This window comes from Anoplophora glabripennis, unplaced genomic scaffold (genome assembly GCF_000390285.2).
Source record: "Anoplophora glabripennis isolate ALB-LARVAE unplaced genomic scaffold, Agla_2.0 scaffold76, whole genome shotgun sequence".
NCBI lineage: Eukaryota > Metazoa > Arthropoda > Insecta > Coleoptera > Cerambycidae > Anoplophora > Anoplophora glabripennis.
In genome coordinates, this window is record NW_019416218.1 from 1,392,730 (window position 1) to 1,414,587 (window position 21,858).

Sequence of the window (21,858 nt, forward strand, 5' to 3'; positions counted from 1 at the left end):
TTGCAAAAATGGAAGTATGTATGTAATTCAAAAATCAGGCATTTTCTCAAAAAATAACACCTGTTACAAAATTTGTCTCAAATTAAATAAATCGTTTAAACATTAAAAAAAAGTCACTGATATCCTACAAGATATTAAACAATTTACTTTATTGCTATTTACTAATACATTTACCTACACCACTGGTAAATATAAAATGTTGTTTAATACACCAGGCAACTTTAGGGCTTTAATACTGTCTACCATCAAATTTTGTTAAGATAGGTTTAATATTTTATGAGTTGTATTGGAAAAACTGAAGAAAACTTATTTTTTATCAAAAATTAAAGAATTTTTTCTGTTTTGGGGTTTATTATTCACTAATGAAATTTGACTTGATAAATTCTAAGCACCTTGTACATTCATTGAAGCATTTGCTGTTAATTTTGACCAACGAACACTGTATAAATTTATCAATCAAATTAAGGCACGGCATTTGTGTATATACAGGGTGTTAAAAAAGAGTGTAAAATATTTAAGGAGGTAATAGTATGAACCAAAATAAGCAGAAAAGTCTCAATAAACATGGGTCCGCAAAGTAACGGTTGGAATGTTTTATGTTTTTTAGCTCCTTTTTTTACTTTGCAAAAACGTTGTGTATTTTCTTATAATAGTTGGTTGATGTTTAGTGAAATAAACAGTACGTATTTGACAGTTGTTCTCAGTGCACAAGTTTTCTTTCGCTATGGCTGGTTACTCTAACGCAGAATTAACAGACATGCATTTCATGTATGGTCGTGCTAATGGGAACGCCACCGAAGCGCGACGTCTTTATGTTGACGCTTATCCAAATCGCCAGATTCCTTCACAACGCATGTTTGGAAGAATTCACCAAAGATTGCGTGATACCGGTTCCTTGAGCAAACAGTGCCATTTATCCGGAAGACCAAGGTCGGTATCCACTCCTAGAGCAGAAGAAGAAATTCTAGCACTGGTAGAGCAGAATCCAGGTACGAGTGTGCGGAGAATATCAGCCGAGGTAGGAATTAGTGGTCCTCTTGTTTGGAGAATCCTTCACGAGCAACTGCTTTATCCATACCATGTGCAACGAGTACAGGCCTTAAATCCAATAAATGATCATCAAGCACGTTTGGTTTTTTGCCGCTGGTTTCTACGTCATGATGCTGAAGACCCTCGTTTTCTTGCAAACATTCTTTTTACTGATGAGGCCGGGTTCACAAGAAATGGAGTGTTTAATTTTCACAATACGCATATTTGGGCCGACGAAAATCCTCATGCTCTAATAGAATCTGGACATCAGGCACGTTTTTCATTAAACATTTGGATGGGTATTGTAGGTGACAGGTTTCTAGGTCCTGTTGTTTTACCAAACCGATTAACAGGCGCTGCTTACCTCAACTTTCTGCAGAACACACTGTATGAGTTTTTGGAAGACATTCCTTTGAATCAGAGGCAACAAATGTGGTTCCAGCATGATGGTGCTCCAGCTCATTTTTCCATGGCCGTTAGAGAGCATTTACACCAAACTTTTCCACATAGATGGGTAGGAAGGGCCGGACCTGTTTTATGGCCTCCAAGATCGCCTGATCTGAACCCTCTAGATTTCTTTGTTTGGGGATATTTGAAGACATTAGTGTATGGTACTCCTGTAAATAGCCTGGAAGAGCTGCAGCTACGGATTAATCAAAAGTGTCAAGAAATCCAAACCAAGGAGGGTGTTTTCGAAAGAGTTCGAATATCGTTGAGACGAAGATGTCGTGCCTGCTTGGAAATGGACGGAGGGCACTTTGAACATCTTCTGTAACTTTGTTTTTTGTTTGTTAAAAGCTTCCTTTGTCGGTTTATTCCTAATAAAATAAAATGTTTGAAAAACGAAAAGTGGTCCATATCTCCGCAACCGTTACTTTGCGCACCCATGTTTATTAAGACTTTTCTGCTTATTTTGGTTCATACTATTACCTCCTGAAATATTTTATACTCTTTTTTTAACACCCTGTATACAAATATTATTAAGAAAATAGAACTCTTTGCTTTGCAAGCTTTTAATATAGGGCATTTTACTACTTTATTACACAAACAACTCTAGAAAAAAAAATATTTAGAAAATTTATTAAAATTGTGAAATATTACTAATAATGAACCGTGCTCCTGAATGGGTCGTAGATCTTTTTGCATAAAATTATAAAACACATTTGCTATTATTTTGTATAAGTAATTCATACGGTTGAATTGAAACCATATATTACTTCTTCAATTATCGAGAATAAAAGTTATATATCCTTTAACATGAGTTTTAAATTTAAAACATGAAATAAGATTTTGTTTAAAATTGGTAGTACATGTGTACAGAGACATCTTTTGTACAGGTCGACATATGTTTCCAAATATATAACAACATAGATAACTACAAGACTTGATAATAAAGAAATCTACTTACTCGGAATAGCGGAATAGTGTTCTACATGAGAAATTGAAATGATATACAGGTTTCTGTCTCTGTAAAATATTTTAGTATCTCACGGAGAGATGGCGCGAGTTTGGTAAATCGAAGTTCCAAATTACTACTTTAAAGTCATGCAGCATTTATCAAACTCTCATAGCTTTTAAAAAGATTTGTTTTAGTTATTTTGATATTGAAGCATACCTAAAATCTGTTTAAAATATTTTCATGTACATTTAAACATTTCTTGTCAAAAATATCATAACAATTCGTAAGTCGTTTACGCTGTTTATATTCCAATAACAAAAAGGGTACAAACAGCATACTTTAAGCAAGTAGAAAGAAATCTCAAAATTATAATATTACAAACCAAAATATATTCTATTATTAATTCGAAAAACAATATCAGTAGGTACCTGTAAATATTTGTTACACGTTTTTTTTTTTAAATATAATACAATTTCCAAGAAAACAATGTTTTGGTACTATAATTAACTTCAAAATGTTTAAAAATAGATCTGATAATCTCATTTACCAAGAAGAATTTGGCGAAACAACACACTTTTCTGAATACCAAGTAACTATGGAATCTGGACAATATAATAACATTTGTGCACATGTTAAATTTCATTTTGTTGATTTTCAGGGGAAGGGAATTTCTAATTCTTCTAAAATTTTAAAAAACATGTAGCTTAGGAAATACAAGAAACGTAAACTATCAGTCATTACCATCAATTCCAGTATTAATATTATTTCTAAATCGACATTTCCGCAGTGTTTCTATGTCTACAGTAATACATAATTAGGAAAAAATAACTTTTTTAAAATGATATTTCTTGAGATTATACAATAAGTTGCATCATATCGATTATACTTTCTCTTTTAGAATAACATTTTAAAAGGACTCTAATTAATAGATTTAGGTTAACATAAAGAAATAAATAGATCTGAATGGGACTGATATACAAGATCTGTTCAGAAAATAATCGAATTTTATTTTATACATTATTGGTCCTTGAATCTTCAAAGAGGAACAAATTTTGCTGCAATCGATACATGTTCAATATTTCAGTCAAAATTTCATGGCATGACCCATTTTAGATTCTAATCTCTTCTGCAATTTCTCTTACAGTCATTCGGCGATTTACAAGCACCAAATTTTTGACATTCTGATCGTGGGTACTATCAGTTGAAGTCGAAGGTCTTCCTAGTCAGAGATGATCTTCAATTGACTGACGACTACTTTTAAATCGTGAAAACTCATTGAGTACGACCCAGAGCATCATCTCCTTAAGTTTGTTTCAAAAGTTGAAACGTTTCTGTGAAAGTATTCTTCAGTTTCACGCAAAATTTTACGTTGCATCGTTGCGCCAGTCAATTGCACATTTCAAAAATCGTCACTAACATTTAAACAACGTTTTACTCAAATAACAATATCACGAAAACTAAATGAGATATCAACAGTCGAACATGGTTACAGGAGAAGCAAGAAGAGCGCCAGAAGAAAGGGCCCTAGCCGGCGGGGCCCAGCCAGGACAAAAGGAGGTCCCACAATGCTCCTACACCGGCCGCATTTGCTGTCGGGGTAGACGACGGATGGGGCCCACCTACGAAAGCTGTCCAGGCCTACACGAGATGAGGCAGGATAAAGAGGGATAATCCCCTTCGATCCCGAATCATTGAGGCCAATTTCTAGCCATGGAATAATGGGGCGGCGCGGGCGTGGCGCGGTTACAGGAGAGGTTATGCACAATCCAATGCTGCCAACCGCATATCACTAAATATCTGTAATAGCGCGTAATTCAAAAAGTTGGATTATTTTCTGAACAGACCTCGTATAAAATGAATAATAAATGAAATAAATTAAATATTATACTCACTAAAAATATACAAGCGTAAATTAAAGTTGTGTCTGTTTTAATGGGAACAAACTTCATTACCAAAATGTTGAGAAAAAGAGTGCAGTTATATTTGCAATTCAAAAGTGGCACAAATTTTAGTCTTCGTTTCTCCGTTACTTCTGAAATAGTTTTTTAACTACTTTCACACATGTTTTAACATGTATAATGTTTGATTTTACCATCATACATTCAGATCTGGGTATTATTTATGTTAACAATAAAAATTATCTTGAAAAAGCACAATTTCAACTGCAAAACAAAGAGACGTTCATCATTATTATGCAATTTATTCTGAAATACATATGTATAAGTAAACTTACTAAAAATAAAATTTATATTTAAATACATATATTAATGTTTACGTTCTAGGGGAAAAATTTTCAGCATTATACGAGTTGGTGTTGTTTTAGGTTATACAGGGTGTTAATTAAGTATGTACAATAAATCAACAGGCGATTATTTGAGTGATTTTAAGACCAAAAGTGACATTGGTCCGCAGATGCTTCGTTTTGAAGATACAAGATGTTAAACTTTTGTAAAAAATTGCTATTTCATAAATATCTTAAATACCATTTACCCAATTTTGTTGTAATTTGGCAGTGTTAAGGGTCTAATTTATCCCTAAACTGACTAGATTTATTTAATCCAGTGGCGGTACCTTAACGAATATTTTTAGACAAAAAGATGTACGTCACTGACTTTTTGCAAGTTTTATATATTTTTTTAATTAAGCAACTAAAAATACAACTTTTTTGTCTCTTGAATGTTTTTCGTATCTTGATTAATTTTTGTAGAAAAAAATAAAATCCACTTAATTGTATATCCCTAGACCACACAAGAAACATGGGGAAAAGTTTCTTTTGGAAATTATAATTTTTTTATAATTTTTTATTAATAACATGTAACATCAAAACAACATAAAGTATAAATAACACTTCCAAATTACAACAAAACTGGGTAAAGAGTATTTGAGATATTTACGAAATAGCAATTTATTTTTAACACCCTGTATCTTGAAAACGAAGTATCTGCGGATCAACGCTTATGTGAACTTTTTGTCTTAAAATGATCCAAATAATCGTCTGTTGAATTTATTGTACATACTTAATTAACACCCTGTATATAGGATATAGTTAGTATAGAGCTAATAGTTAGCATAGTTAGTCAGTAACAGATATGGGTTAAGGCCTACGTGACTAAAATCCAATTTTATTAAATACGATGACAAACATGTTGCTTATCAAAAGTTAATTCAGGGAAAAGGATATATTAGTACTGATTTAATTATATCGCGATTTACAAATAATTCTAAAATTCCAACCTACCTATTCGTGGGCTTTTCTTGAAAATATATTTTGGACCATTCTCTAGCGGAATAACAAAATCACTTGTATCTATTGGCCACCAATAATAAATAATGTGTTTCCTTCAACGTTATCCAAGATGCAACCGATGACAGGCTTTTATATTAAGTTTAATTAAAAATATATAAACTGTAGCGCTCATTGAAAATCCAAGTTGACTGATTACATTGTTTTTGTTTTCTTCATTTAAATTAACGGAAGATAGTGGGTGATTTAATTGTTTGGGACCTATAAAATTATATGTTTTCTGGACAAGAAATTGTGTTATTACATTAGTTAGACCAGACATTTTGAAAAAAAAAGAATCTCACAAAAGTACAAGTTGCATGTTAATTTTTTATTTCATATTTGTGCGATTCCGACTTCCGATGTATTAACAAGGAAAGACAAGGGTTTTAAAAATTATTATTGGTATCCTAGAAAATTGGAAAATTATGATTTGATATTATTTATTGAATGTGCAGCAAATTCGTCAACTTTTAAGTATCTTTAGAAAAGTCTGTATGAAAAAAAAAACGCATTAAATAATATGTACAGTTTTCTTTTCGATATTCCTGCTTAAATAGAGGTAAATTTGCAAAGGTTATTTAATTCTTACTTGATTATTTGAGCACTAAGTATTTATTTTTAGATTTGTTTTCAAAGCTTACAGTAATTTCTTAGTTAGTGTCTTTTTAATCGTTTCTCAGCTTAAAATAAATTGTCCAAAAATTAAAAAAAGTAAAATGTTTTACGGATATAATAATATGTTATATATTTTTGGACCTAATTGGTATCAACCACCTTCATCTACAATATGCAAGCAAATTTGAATTAAAAGATTGCAATTATGTTCATAATTCCGACTTTCGTTTAATATTTTATATTTCTTATTCAATATAATGGATCAAGAAAAATTTGAAAATTATAAAATATACAAAAGTAAAAAATTAAGCTAAATTAGAGTCACAACTTTTTGAAAATATTAAAGAATTATGGTTAATAGTATCTATGCCGTAAACAGTGAAATAAAAACATTAATTTTAAGAAAATACTATTCAGAATCTTTTTACAAATGCTAAAATAAATATGAATAACCTGTCATTTTGTTTATATATTATAGAAACACAATATCCGATGGGGCAAAGTCCAAACTTCAGGTGAAATGGCGGAGCAAAACCTAAAACAAAAAAATACATTAAGTGTAAGGGTATCAGTACAACATAATAACGCAGAAATCAAAGTATGAAAAAGAAATGCAGAAGGACAGGACGATAAGTAAGCAAACGTAGAAGATTCGGATGAAAGTTGTAAAAATCAAATTGGATTTCATAGTTTAGGAAATTATAATTTTAGATAGAGTATCATTGAACACGTAATTCTCCTGAAGTAAAGTCTTATTAAATTAAAACAAGAAAACTATGATTCTTTAAATGTACGAGGATAAACTTCATACTTAATAAAATATATTCAATCATTCTGAACGATCAATGCATATTGTATCTAGTTCTCAAGTCCCTTCAGTCCGAAACTCTCCTAAAAGCAAATTCATCAAACTATAATTCAGTATTAAATGTAACATTAAGTTCAGTAAATTGTGTAACTTTATTTAAAACAGGTTTACCAATTTTATAATCAAAATCTAGAATGGTATTGCATCGACTGTTTTATTACTTTTGTTCATATTCAGACGTAGATTATTTATAAACACCAACTATTCAATTCATCAGGATTATCTTGTGATTTAGTGCAATCATAAATGAATAGAAATTGGAAATAAATGTGACCCCAGAATTGACCCATGAAATTTGAGAAAATACAACAAATATTAGAGTTAGGGTAAACATAATTCAGAAAATTGATTTCTAAAAGCATTGACAATATCAGAAGGATTATTATTTAACTACTTAAAAATATTGTGACTCATACGAAATGCAATAGAGGTAGAACTAGACGAAACCAAAATCTTTTAGAATTTAGGGACAGAGACAGATCATTCTCAATCTAATCTAAAATTGGGTATTATTTCTTTAAAGGAGTTACAATAATCAATGCTATTTGTAGATTTATGTCTACGTCATAATTTATTCTTTAACTTGACTTTATTAATAACGTTCTCATGAAACCAAACATGATAATATTTTTCTTTACAGGTGTACAGACATATTTGTGTAGCAGTAAATTTAGTGTATCTTCACTATTATTTCTAGAGCCTTCGTTACTTATTGACATTATTCCTTATTTTATGATTTGCACTCATCGCTAAAAAATGGGTTTGATGTACTAAGAATAACTTTCATCAGTGTGAAATTGTAGCCAAAAGAAAATAGCTATAGTATTTCTTTATTTTTCCTTTTTAACAGTTAAGCTGGCTTTTGGATTATGATGTTTTTTTACATAGTAAGCTTCGATGTCATACGCTAACACATTACAGAATAAGTTTTAGCATAATATATTGCTACTTCAATTCAGTTAGGGTTTAAATCAAATCGCAGCACTGTCGCAACATTAACTTATTTGGTCATATAGTTTATAATATACTTCACAATACTGATAATCACATACTTTAAGCCTTTAGATGAACTTATGGATATTAATTGAAAAATGAATCGAATCAAGTCCACTTCATAAGTTACCTATCTCTTAAACACAGATGGTTTACTATCCAAACCTAAACCAAGGAGATTAATAGCAAAAAAAAACATTTGAAACTTTTAGGCAATACAAAATTTGATGTATGCAAAATTTTAGGGTCTGGTTTGATTCATATCTGCGTTTAGCTTAGCAGATAGATCAGCTGTCAAAAAACGTGTTAGTTCTTAAGCAACTGTACCCGCAAAAAGAAGTGATTGTTCAAACAAAGGGATGATAAAATTACAATTATATCCAGAAATTATAAAATTTGTACTTAAGTTTTCAGGAAATGTAATCACATAAGTTTCAAGTACAAAGTTGCTGGTTTTTATTGATATGTTCAAATGTCATTCCATATCTTCACACATAAACTGAAAGGTTAAAATGACTGAAATTAAGAAGAGTAAATATCTTATCTACAGAAGAAGCAGTATATCAACATATTATTTACTTAGGAAATCTAAGGATAAAAAGAGTTGCTATCGTTATCGTCATCGTCATCATCATTGTCAATGTCATTGTCATAACAACCATCGTTATTGTCATTGTTACTGTTATCATTATTATTGTTATATTTCACAAAGTAAAATCGTTTGCTTGGTAAAATGAAATATGTATTATGTACGATTTACATCTAGTAATTACTAGATTCATTCATTCAAATTAATAAAAGTTGTTACTATGATAATAAAAACCACATCCGAACAGGCTGAAATAATTGATAATTATACTAATGTTTCCAACATATTCGCACAATACTTAAATAAATAGTGAGATAAATGTATGTATACAGCGTGGTAAAAAAGTTCTGCATAAAATTCATATTTTCGTTAAACAATTTTTTTTTCGAAAAACGGTGAGACCCGTCGATTTTTATTTGATCCAGGGCACCCTGTTATGTAGAAAAAATGGCGATAACATAATTTTTTTTTTTTTACTGACAACGCATATTTTTTTCATTCGAAATTGATGACAATGATAATTATCTAAACAACGGTGTGACAATTTCGATGTCTTACATAACAATTTTTTTTAGAAAAATGCACCTTAAGTTCTTGAATGCAATAATTTGCTGTTTACGGATCAAATGCCTTAGAAAAAAATTTATTCGGCAGAAAGCATTTCAGATAACTTAAGTTGCAACTGGTGTTATGTAATTATTTGCGGAATTATTCATCAGATATTGTCAGGATCCTGATTAAACTGCAAAATTTAGAACCAAGTTCAACCGCACAAAATCCAAATAGTATGTAGCAAATTAAGGTCGACTTTTTGTCTTCGAGTTTGCCGATAAATTCCTCAAAAAAAAAAAAGATCCAAAGAAATGTTTACTTGAAAGGAGTAGATTACCTGAAATATTGAAGACTAAAAATCAGTACCGATTTAACATTCTTTGGTGAAATCGTTTAATTCGAAATGGCAAAACTTAGTGAACGCGAAAGAATTGATATTTTGAGGATGATTGGTTTCGGCGATAAGTTACGAACCCATCAAGAAGCTTGCCAATTATTTAATGCAACGTACCCTGACAGACCACCAATTACGCAATCTACGGTTAGTAGGGTACTGGCAAGGTTTGAGGAAACTGGTAGTGTGAAAGATGCTCCTCGTGCGGGTCGTCCTAGAGTAGATGATGAAACTAGATTGAATATCCTGGTGGAGCTCCAGGACAACCCTCATTCTAGTACAAGGTCGATTGCATTGAACAATGATATTTCACATGTAACTGTGGTGAACTTTCTCAAAAAAGAGAAATTTCACCCCTATAAGGGTCACTTGATACATGCATTGACTGAGGACGACCCAGACCGCCGTCTCCACTTTTGTGAAGATTTAATGCATCGATGTAACGGAGACCCCGACTTCCTCAAGAACATAATTTTTTCTGACGAGGCTACTTTTTATCTTAATGGATCGGTGCATCGACATAACTGCCGGTATTGGTCTCAGGAAAACCCGCACTGGGTGCAAGAAGTAGATCATCAGCACCCCCGAAAGGTGAACGTTTGGGCGGGAATAATAGGGCGTCGTATTTTAGGCCCGTATTTTTTCGAGGAAAATTTAACTGCTGCTCGCTATTTGGATTTCCTGCGGTTCGATTTGGTCCCAAGCTTAGCAGAGTTATTCCCGAACAACGAGGATCCTGATATTCCTGAGGAAAGAATTTGGTTTCAGCAGGATGGTGCACCGCCCCATTATGGAGTGCAAGTACGGGAGTACTTGAATAACACGTTTACTGGCCGGTGGATCGGGCGACGCGGAACAATCGAGTGGCCTCCGCGTTCGCCTGATTTAACACCTCTAGACTTTTTTTTGTGGGGCTATTTGAAATCGCGTGTGTACACAAACAGACCAGGTGATTTGGAAGAACTTAAAAACCGTATTCGTTTTGAAATAAATCAAATCGACCCGGGAATGCTTGAACGAAGTGTAGACGGCGTTTACACACGCTTAGGACAATGCCAAATGGTACAGGGTGGGCAATTCGAACAATTTCGCTAGACTTACACAAACATTAGTGTAATTTTACTCGTTTGAAATGTAATTTTGTCAACTTTGTCCTTTTCGGAGCCATTAATAGTGTAAGTAGACAATTATCACTTATAAGAACTTAAGGTGCATTTTTCTAAAAAAAATTGTTATGTAAGACATCGAAATTGCACACCGTTGTTTAGATAATTATCACTGTCATGAATTTCGAACGAAAAAAATATGCGTTGTCATTTAAAAAAAAAAATATGTCATCGCTGCCGTAAGTAGATTATCGAAAAAAAAAATTTTTCCACATAACAAGGTGCCCTGGATCAAATAAAAATCGACGGGTCTCACCGTTTTTCGAAAAAAAAATTGTTTAAAGAAAATATGAATTTTATGCAGAACTTTTTTACCACGCTGTATATAATTTAAATCCTGTGTTTTGCAAGAGACGACATATTTCGTTTAATAATTTTAATTGACATAAAAAGGGGGGTAGGGTGTGGTTTTACAAGGGTAGAAATAGTCTAGAAGTAATTTTTTCGTCGAGCTACCCCAAATTAAAAAAAGAAGGTTCTACGTTACATAGAAGCTGAGATATTACAAATTTGACATTGTCAGTTTTTTTCTGGTGGAGAGGAAGATCTCCCCACCACCACTCCCCGAAGGGCTAATGCCGCGTACCCTTACTTTGATGGGCTCTGGATTGATCAATTATGGGCAAATTCAGTTAAAATTAACAGGGCATAAAGTTTAAACCTTCATTTACAAAATGTTAAAATTTCAGTCTTAATGTTTATAACAAATTGCTCTGTATTTTTTTTAAATTGCTAACTCCGGACCTATTGCTCGTAGAAACTTGTTTTTTTTCAATTTGTAGGTTTTTTACGAGCTTTCGAATGGTGTATATAACGTCTTTCAAAAGTTAAAAACCACGGAGTTATTTTATTTGCTTATTAGGGAAAAAAGTACCTTCTATTTGGTAACAATTATATACAACTAAATTTAAAAAAAATATATATTTTTTTTTAACTAGAGGATACCTGGTGTCCCTTCGAAGAAAATGAGCTCAAAAAGAATGTTTTAGTCATAACCCTGCCCCCGAAATAGTCCTTTGAAAATGGGCCTTTTTTGCAAAAATGGGATAAATAAATGGAATTTTGCAAAATCTATTTGACCGATCGAGCCCATCTTTTGCACATCTCTTAAGGATATAAAAACTCACATTTTGGGAAAGTTTGATAAGATTTTATTAATTATTTAAAAAGTTAATAAAAATTAAAGAAAAATCACTTTTTCCGTTTAATTTTGCAATAACTTTTTTGTTTATAAAGCAATTTTAACTTATAAAGTTTCATTTTAAAGATGAATTTCTCTAGATCAAATCGTCTGTTGAACTTTTCTGCTAAGATTAATAGTTTATTTACAATAACGCGTAGAACGAAAAAAGACGAATTTTTTACCTATTTGTTGATAAAAAACAATGACGCTATACTTTTTTCATGATCCATTTGATGAGACGCCTTTTGTATTATCATTCCCAAGACTTTCCAACAATAAAATCACGCCCAGTAATTTTTATGAGTTCTCCATGATTTTTCACCTTTATTTCTTGGTCTATGAATCGGACTGCCGATAGATAATCCATATTTCTAAGGGCCAATTTCATGAGATGAAGTCATCAATAAAATTATACAACAATTCTTCTAACAGAAACATGTGGTTATACCTACTGTTTCCAGGAACCCATTTTTAACACATTTTCATTCGACGTTATTAATATAAATTGTTACCAAGCATGAGAAAGTAAGTCTTTCCCATATTACTTTGCGTAACTACTTTTCTATTTTAAATTGCTACGTCATCCACCACTATTCTGCTGTAAAATCACTCAAAATTTTTAACTTGGTGAAATATTGATTTTAATAAAGATAGAGATATAAACTTGAGTTCCAAAGCGTTAATACCTACACATTTTCGTCTTCAGTTTGGTATAATTTTCTCGAATCTTAAAATTAAATATAAGATTTATTTATCTAATAGACGGTGAATTAATACAGACTGACGAGTTTGGATCGCGACAATTCGAAACCGAGGATGATTTTATACGTTCATATCTGCAGACAAATAAATATCTATGTGTATGCTCTACTGTTAGAGTCGACATTACACAGTTACACACAATAAAAAAGTGGGCTCACATGGAAGCCCATTAGGCTATCTATATGTATTTCTTCGAACATCCTGAAAAATTGTGGAAAAGCTCACTAATGGACGTCAGCAATGTATTGAAATAAAATTTCTCACATAACCTTAGTCTTATGTATCCTAATGCGCTGAGCACTAGTTGTCTACTTCACCCTCCGAAACATCTCCGAAAAAATATGAAACTACTTTTATCGGAATTTACACTGAATGAATAAATTTATTTTTACCAATCCAACTCTTACTTCAATGTATTTATATTTTGACAAACTGAATAGAAATCTACCATTTGTAAAGCTTCCTGACTCCTCTTATATAAGCATTTTGACAAAATGCCTAAAATGTTTGAAGCCCATTTGATCATTTAAAATTCTGTAATCTTAAACGGAAAAATTTAAAATCCAAACTATTTTTTACGTTTACAACGTACCCTTTTGTCCCCAAACGACCTGCTCAGTGGGTTTCGGACTCTTTTCAAACTACTGTCTTAATTTCTCTTTTCAGTAACCAACAGAAGTCCGCCATCATATTAACATCCCATTTGTCCTGGTATCTTACTTCAATTTCCTTCAGGTCTTCCAAATGAAGAATAAAAAAGTGGTAATACCAGGAATGTTATCAACTTTTTATAGGAATCGAGAAAAGGAATTCAATAGTTCTTCAATAAAGAAGACGAAGTCTTTTTGGTGTGTTGTACAAATGTTCATTGAGGAATTAATAGAAACCTATAAAAATAAATTCGCTTATAAATCTGAGAAGTGGATATTGTTCGTAGATTCTTCGAAACAGAGCCTGATAGCGGCACTACTACACAGTGCAAATAAATGTATTTCAATTGCACACTCAACCATGTTAAAAGAATTATGAACATGAGATGCGTTCTGCATAAGATTAAATATGCAGAGTTTAATCGACAAATTTGTGGTGATTTAAAAAATCATATTAATCATTTTGGGGCAGCAATCAGGATCAGCAAGTATCTCTGCTTCTTGTGTCTATGAGATAGCGGAGACCCAGACAATTACCAAAAAAAAAAAACAATGGCCATGTATATCTTGGTCTGATTAAACAATTTGTCAAGGCTTTGGATAAAATCGGAAATTATTTCCAATACTAATTAGATTCCAAATTTAAGTGATGTAAAATTGAAAGAAAGCACTTTAACGTACCTTACATCCAAAAAAATGTTTCACGAAGAACATTTCATAGGAACAATGACATATATTGAGCGAGCAACGTAGCTTAGTTTCCGCAAACTCACTCAAAACATTTTAGGGAAACGCAAAAGCTAGAACCACGTTACTATTGTACCCCAAACGAAATAATCCATCGGTGTCAAGTCCGGTGAACGTGCGGGCCACGCAGCAGGTCCTCCACGACCAACCCATATCCTGGGATAACTAATGTTTAACCACTCCCTAGGACCTCTACCAAAATGGGCAGGACAACCATCTAGTTGAAACCAACTGTTCATTCGAGTATTAAGCGGAACATCTTCTAACTTCTAACAGATCTTGAAAATCATTTTCAAGGAACTCGGTAAACATGTCGGCATTTAACCGATGCGGAAGGAAGTAGGGACCAACTATAGTGTTGTCCAACACAGCCAACCATACGTTACATTGGAACTCATGCTGAAAACTATGTTCCCGTACCGCCCGTGGATTCTCGTAGGACCAAATATGGTTGTTCCTTTGGTTTAAAATTCCCCTTCGAGTAAATGTTGACTCATCTGTCCACATTACTTTTTGCGTAAACTGATCATCATTCTCTGCTTGGTTTAACATCCAGTCACAAAACACGCGCTTGCATCGTATGTCCTGAGGCAATAAATGTTGCACACGCTTGACATGGTACGCATAGCATTCATCAGCCCGAAGAGTCTTCCAAATGGAACTTGACGAAATACCTAGCTGATAGCTTCTGACACTCGTGGATGGATTTTCATCGAAATGGTTTAAAATAGTATTTGACCTAACTTCGTCCTTCGTGGGGCAAAATGTCCATCAGCATAAGTTGGAATACCGAAAGACCCAGTTTGTCTGAGACGACTGAATGTCCTTGAAAATGTTTCCTTTGCAGGTAGTCTGCGATGAGGAAATCTTACTGCATATTCACGGCGAGCCGTCACAAAAACCATATGCAAAGACCATATCAGCATATTCATTGTTCGAAAATATGGACGGCATTATTAAACTTATTTTTGTTATTAGTTTGAACGCTTTATCTAATGGATAATTTATGCAACAATTCGCAAAATAACATTTAAAACGTTTAAAAATTTTTGTTGAGGTTCATTTTAAAGTTTATCGACAGAATCCAGAAGCGCCCTTCCGAAAAATCAATTTTGCCATGAAACTATAAGAGTTAGGAAAAAAAGTGAATGTACACTTTTTGTCAATAACAAACTGTTCTATCTAAAAACAACATCATTTTTTATTTTCAGTAGGGCCGTATTAATTTTTTTTATAATTTAATGAGTCTGAGTCCCCATAACTCCGCCACTGGTTGCTTGCGGGACTTCTACATCTATGGAACAATGGTATCTTATAAGAAGATGTGTCGTGCCAAATTTGGCTTAAATAGCCTTCTTCATTTAGAAGTTATTCAAAAAATTCGAACGAAAAGAATCTTTAATATTTCGAAAATGAAACGTCTCAGGAAAAAAATTCATACTTGACTTTTTTCTTATTATTTTTTTTGAGGAATATCCTTAAAGTTTGTCGACTTAATCCTGAAACGCCCTGTATATTAAAGTTAAAGTCCTATTTACTTCTAGATTTTTTTAACATATCGTAACCTTGCCTTTTATTTTCTTGGAAACTTCCGCTTCTGCACATGACTGCACATTTTCCAATTGAAATTTATTCCGTTTAAACTGATCGATTGATAATAATCGCCTCAAGGAAGCATTTAAAAAAAAAACACTACGGTTTATCATGCCGAACGAGCCGATCCAACGAAAATCCAGTTACGTAAAAAGTTAAATTTAGAGTTAAATGGCTGCAGATGACACGCAATGTGTGGCGTATCATGAGCCAGCACCATACCATCGCGAGAATCATTTCCTTATTTATTTATTCAAGGCGGCTACAGTGCCGCTCGTATCCATAAAATTCCCGAAACAAATCTGATGGTGTACCAAGCGGTGCATCCATCTCAAAATACACAAAGCAAAAAGAACTCCATCTAATAATAATAAATACACAAAATGGTTTCAATACTGTACGTATTAAATTTTAATTGCTGTGTAATAGACTACTCCGCGATTTGCTTTAGTTAAATAAATATCAATTCTTTTATGTGGAACGATTCGGTTTTATAAATCTGTTCACAATTTATGAATATATTTGCCGTTAATTAATGTTATAAAACGTGAAGATATAAAATTAAAAAATTATAGTTAATACGCAGATTGGGCCGCCAATACCAAACTTAAACATAAATGTTGGATGAGAAAACTCTGTAATTAAAAGACCAAAGGATTCTATTAATGTTTTTAGTCGACATGTTTGATCTATTGGAAATAAAAATATCCATTTTTGAGTAACATCTCGTGGCAAAGTCAAAGATAAATGTTTAATTTTCTTAAAGCACCACGAAGCAAGCTACAATCGACGTCAAATGCTGAGTTTAATCGCACTAAGATTTCGACTTTAACAAACGAATTTAGTGGGAGATCAAATTAAGGTGAAAGTCTTGTTGTATATATTTTTTTATATTTGAAGAAGAATAATAAATTTAATATTTACAAAACTATGCTAGTAACTTTGGATTTTCGTTACCAGTGCCGTAAGTATGGGGGATCAACGTTTTTTATAGGGGATCAGCTCTTTTCGTGAATTTTCCCCTTCCCATCTTCCTCTACCCATGTCCAACTATTATGACAGGCAATGATGTCACAAAAATGACTCTTTGCAAGCTGCATCGTGAAAATACCCAACCGTAAAACAGTGACGCATATTCTAACTACTTATTAAACGCATCCGTTTACCCTGAATGTGGGTCTTCTGCAGAATATGAAGGACAAAATTAACAAACTTTGGAAGAAGAAGATGGTGAGTAAACGCTTTGTAACAGGCAAGGACACCAAAAAAGCACCCCGAAAGGAGGAGTAATCTACCAAGATTACGTCATTGTTCCTGGGTAACGCCAAGAGTAGAACTAAACTGACAGTCAACAAAATTGAACATGAATTACAGGACCGGACTTACTTGCAAGCCCTTGGATTTAATCAAAGAAAAAATTGGTTCTCCGTATAGGTATACAATTTTGAATATTGTTAGTTATAGTGTAGTTTAATATTATTGTAAATGGTGATATATACAAAATATAATAAAATATACAAGGACACCTAAGTAACTATTCTTTGGAACAGAAAACTACATTTTGTAACAAAACTTTCAAATTCACATTTGATGTCAAAATTTCGCGTAAATGTCAAAAAATGCATGCAGGAACAAAACAGAATGTCCACAGGTTTCACATCATTGTGATTCCGTGTATTGGTATTATTTATCATGTATCACCACTTACAATAATATTCAAATATACTATAATTAACAATATTCAAAATTGTATACCTATATGTATATCCACTGTTCCTCATCTCCAATTCTTCCCCCACTACTCGACCGCGTACGCGCGCTCGGCCGTTTTTGAGCATGTTTGGAGGAATTTTTCACCTAGTTCGCATCAGTTTATCGGAAAATTAGAATTTGTAGTACCATTAAACTTCTACTTTTAAAATCCGGCTAAAAAATTAAAATCGGACCACCTCCAACGCATCCAGAAGTTTTGCAAAATAGTGCACCAAAAAGTTCGCATTGCAATTGTGCCAAAAGTAATGGTCCGATAGCATCTGCTTTGTGCACAGGTAAAGTATATATAATTCACTACTTTTGTGCACAGGGTCATCTCTACAACTTAAAAATTGGCGGAGAATAAACAACAGAAGCAACGGATACCATAGTACCAATTTGTAGATTTTTCCTTCAGGTCTAGGTTTTGAGTTAAAAACGTCAAAATTGTTGGACAGGAAAACTTTTATATATTCTTTTCAGTATCCCAACTCTATTAGAGTAGGTACATTAAATGACCGAGGGAATGCTGAAACTAACAGAACTAGTAGAGCACAAATTATTGCATACACTATTAAAAAATCTCCACTAAAAAATTTCAAAATAGAGTTTCCCATTTTTTTTTAATAATTTCTTTGAAAAGATTTGCCTATAGTGAAATAATTTATACCTATTTTTTTATAGCTTGTGCAAACATATAGGTACAAAATATTTCATTTTGGATCATCGCGTTGGATGATGTAATTTATGAGAATTTCCGCATAATAACGATTTTTCTAGCAACTGTAAAGACAAATATACAATCAATTCGATGATTCCGGTAGACATAAACAACTCCAGCTTACGATTCATCAATAGAGTGAGATACATGCGTGAGTGCTTCGTTTTGAATACATTCAGCTTATTGTAAATTCAGTATAGTCGATCATTGGTTAGGCTACGCTTAATTCAATGCCATTAATTTTTTTTTGTCGGTAATGCACAACGACCGATCTTGCTTAGTTTTGGTAACTATGACCGATATTAGATCATCAACTTAGAAGTTTCTAACTTGTGTAATTCATTGGACCGGCATGCACCAAACAAATCCATTATTGCAACGACCTGTAACGTAAAATATAAATTACTTAATTATGGAAGAAAATATTTATAAAAATTTCACCATGATAACTGGCAGAGCAAAATAAAACAATTCTTATTTATTATGTTGTCATGAATTTTTAGTAACCTCAAATACCCACTGAGATTTTCCTTTGTCGCTCGTGAATTTAGTATATTTAGGATTAAAAGTGTTACTTTTTGGCAAGCAAATTTTGTATTTTCGACACGAAATGTAGGGTAACCGAGCGGATGTAAAATTGCTAGACATAAAAGACACTTTAGGTGTATCTGAGCGTTTTATGGATTGGTGCAAAGAAAAAAACATTAAGTTGTATTACTTGTATCCACAAGATGTATCGGTGTATTTATAAAATTTTGTAAATTTAATTTGAGTTTAAAATATTACTAAGAATGTATGCGCTGTTTATGGGATATCCATCAATAAGTTTTGACATAAGCCTAGTCACTTATTTTCTACACCGTAATATTGTAGGAGTTCAATTAAAAACCTTTTTTCTCAATAACTGTCCACATTAGGAAGTTCTAACAAGAGTAGGTACATTATTTTTAGAAAATAAAATTGTACATTAGAAATTGGAGCTCGAATGGTAAAAACCCTAACATTTAAAAAATTTGAACTTAAAATGTAATAGGAATTTAGCATAACTAGCGCCCTCTGTGAAATATACAAAAAATAATTAGACCAGCGTATTTGGCATTCCTAAAAACCCTGGAATACCAAATTTCATAAAAATATTTCGCACCATTTGGAAATTTTCGTAAAAATTCTATTTAAAAAATTTTATTTTATCTATACAGGGTGTTTCTGAAATAGGGTTCCAAACATCCACTGCGATTATAACTCATTAAAATAAGCCAAAAAGTTCCTATTAACATGTGCCCTAAAACGCACCCTTAGGAAGTTATATGCCCTTAAAAGGGCTCAAACAAAACCTAAATTTTCCACTCACCACTTTTACTAATTAAACACTGCAAAGCTCAATTGACAGTTTATCAATAACTTAAATTGTTAACCGTTGTGGCAACGTCAGTCTTTTATTTGCCATGGTAAACAAATTTTTGTAATTTTTGGCCTAATAACTTAAAGAGCAGAGTAATTTTCAAACTCAATTTACTCGAAAACCATTGGAAATATCGATTTGGACAAAGATAATATTTTTTACGTAAAATTGTTAAGATTTTATAAATCTGTAGAGAAAATTGTAAAAAAATTGAAATAAAAAAAATTACGGGCCGAAACCCCCTTCACCAACCTAAATGGGACGCATATGATTTGCATGTCGAAAAACGGAGTAGCCCATGTTATTTAACGTAAAAAATTATGTAAAACCAATACATTTTTTTCTATTAATTTTTTTACCGTTTTGTCAATAACAGAAAAAAAAACAGTTTTGTTTGAGCCCTTTTAAGGGCATATAACTTCCTAAGGGTGCGTTTTAGAGCACATGTTAATGGGAACTTTTTGGCTTATTTTAATGAGTTATAAACGCAGCAGAAGTTTGGAACCCTATTTTAGAAACACCCTGTATAGTTCATAAGACAAAAAATTCTTATTTTTTGTCGTACTATCACCCCCTGTATTTACGGGAGGTCTTTCTGAGACACCCTGTGTATACCTAGTTATGAAATCGAAATGGGAAAATTTTTGCAAACATCAGAATATTTGTAAAAAGTGTTTTTATAATGACGTGTCTATTTCTGATTGTGAGATATAAAAATTATGGACAAAAATAAACTTATTAAAAAACAATCACGTTGCATGGATTTAGTTAATGTAATAACCAAAAAGGAAAAACTGCTTCTTTCAGTTTTCAACTATTGAACGAATAAATGCAAAAAAATAAAACTTACCATTGATCCATTAATTAGTAAAATGATTTTAATACTTTTCTGCGTGATTTCCGTATGCCAACATTTTATTATTACTATGAGAGTCTAGTTCCGGTAACGATATCTGTATTAGTTAATCTCTGTGGTGTGGCGAGATTACATTCAAACGCAGACTATAAAAGAATGATTCATATTATCATCACTGAAGTACACGTCACTAAACGTCACTGACCATTTTTGATAATATCGGTTGCCATTGTACTACAGATCTGCAATGATATTATCTTAATAATAATAATTTAAAACAGCGCAAAATTTATAGACACAAATCACCTAGCCTCTGAAAAATTATTTTGTTCGTTGATTACACAGGCACCAGAAAAGAAAGTATAAACCCAAGACATCCACATATCATTTCCGAAGCAAAGTGACATTTTTGGGTGAAAACGCCTAAATATGGGTCAAAACTAATTTTTTCCTAAATTTTGTCCAAATATTCGTAGTATTTTGAGAAATTTTACCAATGGCATCAGATCCTCAAAATACTACGAAAATTATCGCTTGTCTTATGTAAGGGGTAGTTTTGGGGGCTAATGACTTGTGGACACAAGTTCATTCACTAAGTTTACTAATTCGACGCATTCGACTGAGTATATTGAAAATTATACAAAGCATTTAATTACACAACCACACACAAAAAAGTTGTATGTGCTTTTCCTAACCTCAAGAAACTGATCAAAAATAGCAAAAATTCAGGAAATAGTGCTAGGAAAAATACAACAATTTTTTTTTCTGTATTCAAATGTTCATTTATCTGGTTAAGACCCCGCCGAACGTGAATCCGCGGTCAGAATTGATGGTTCTTTTTCTAACCTCAAAAAACGGGTCAATCAAGGTCAAATATCACGAATTTTCAAAAAATAACAGATTCACGTCAAATTTGGTATACGGGGGTTTTCGGGGCATTGATCACTAGTGTTCGGGGTTTTCGTCGGCTAGTCAGAGATGTGCTCATCGTAAACAAACAAATGAACAGGTGTGTATAAATAAAAATAAATAAATGTTCGTACTTTATCAGCAAAAGGTCGTTTTTTACCTCTTGATGCGTTCGATATTATTAGAATATTACAACACATATACACGAAGCAAACGCGTAGCTAATAACTGCCGTTATTACCGGTTTCGTACGATGCGCTGTAGCGAAAGGCCGACGCGACGGTTATGATCATCCGACCGAGTCCCGAACTCTACTGATCACGAATTCGAGGTGAGAATTGCGAAATTTATTTTGTAAGATTTTTGTTTACTTTATAACCTTAGTACCCAAT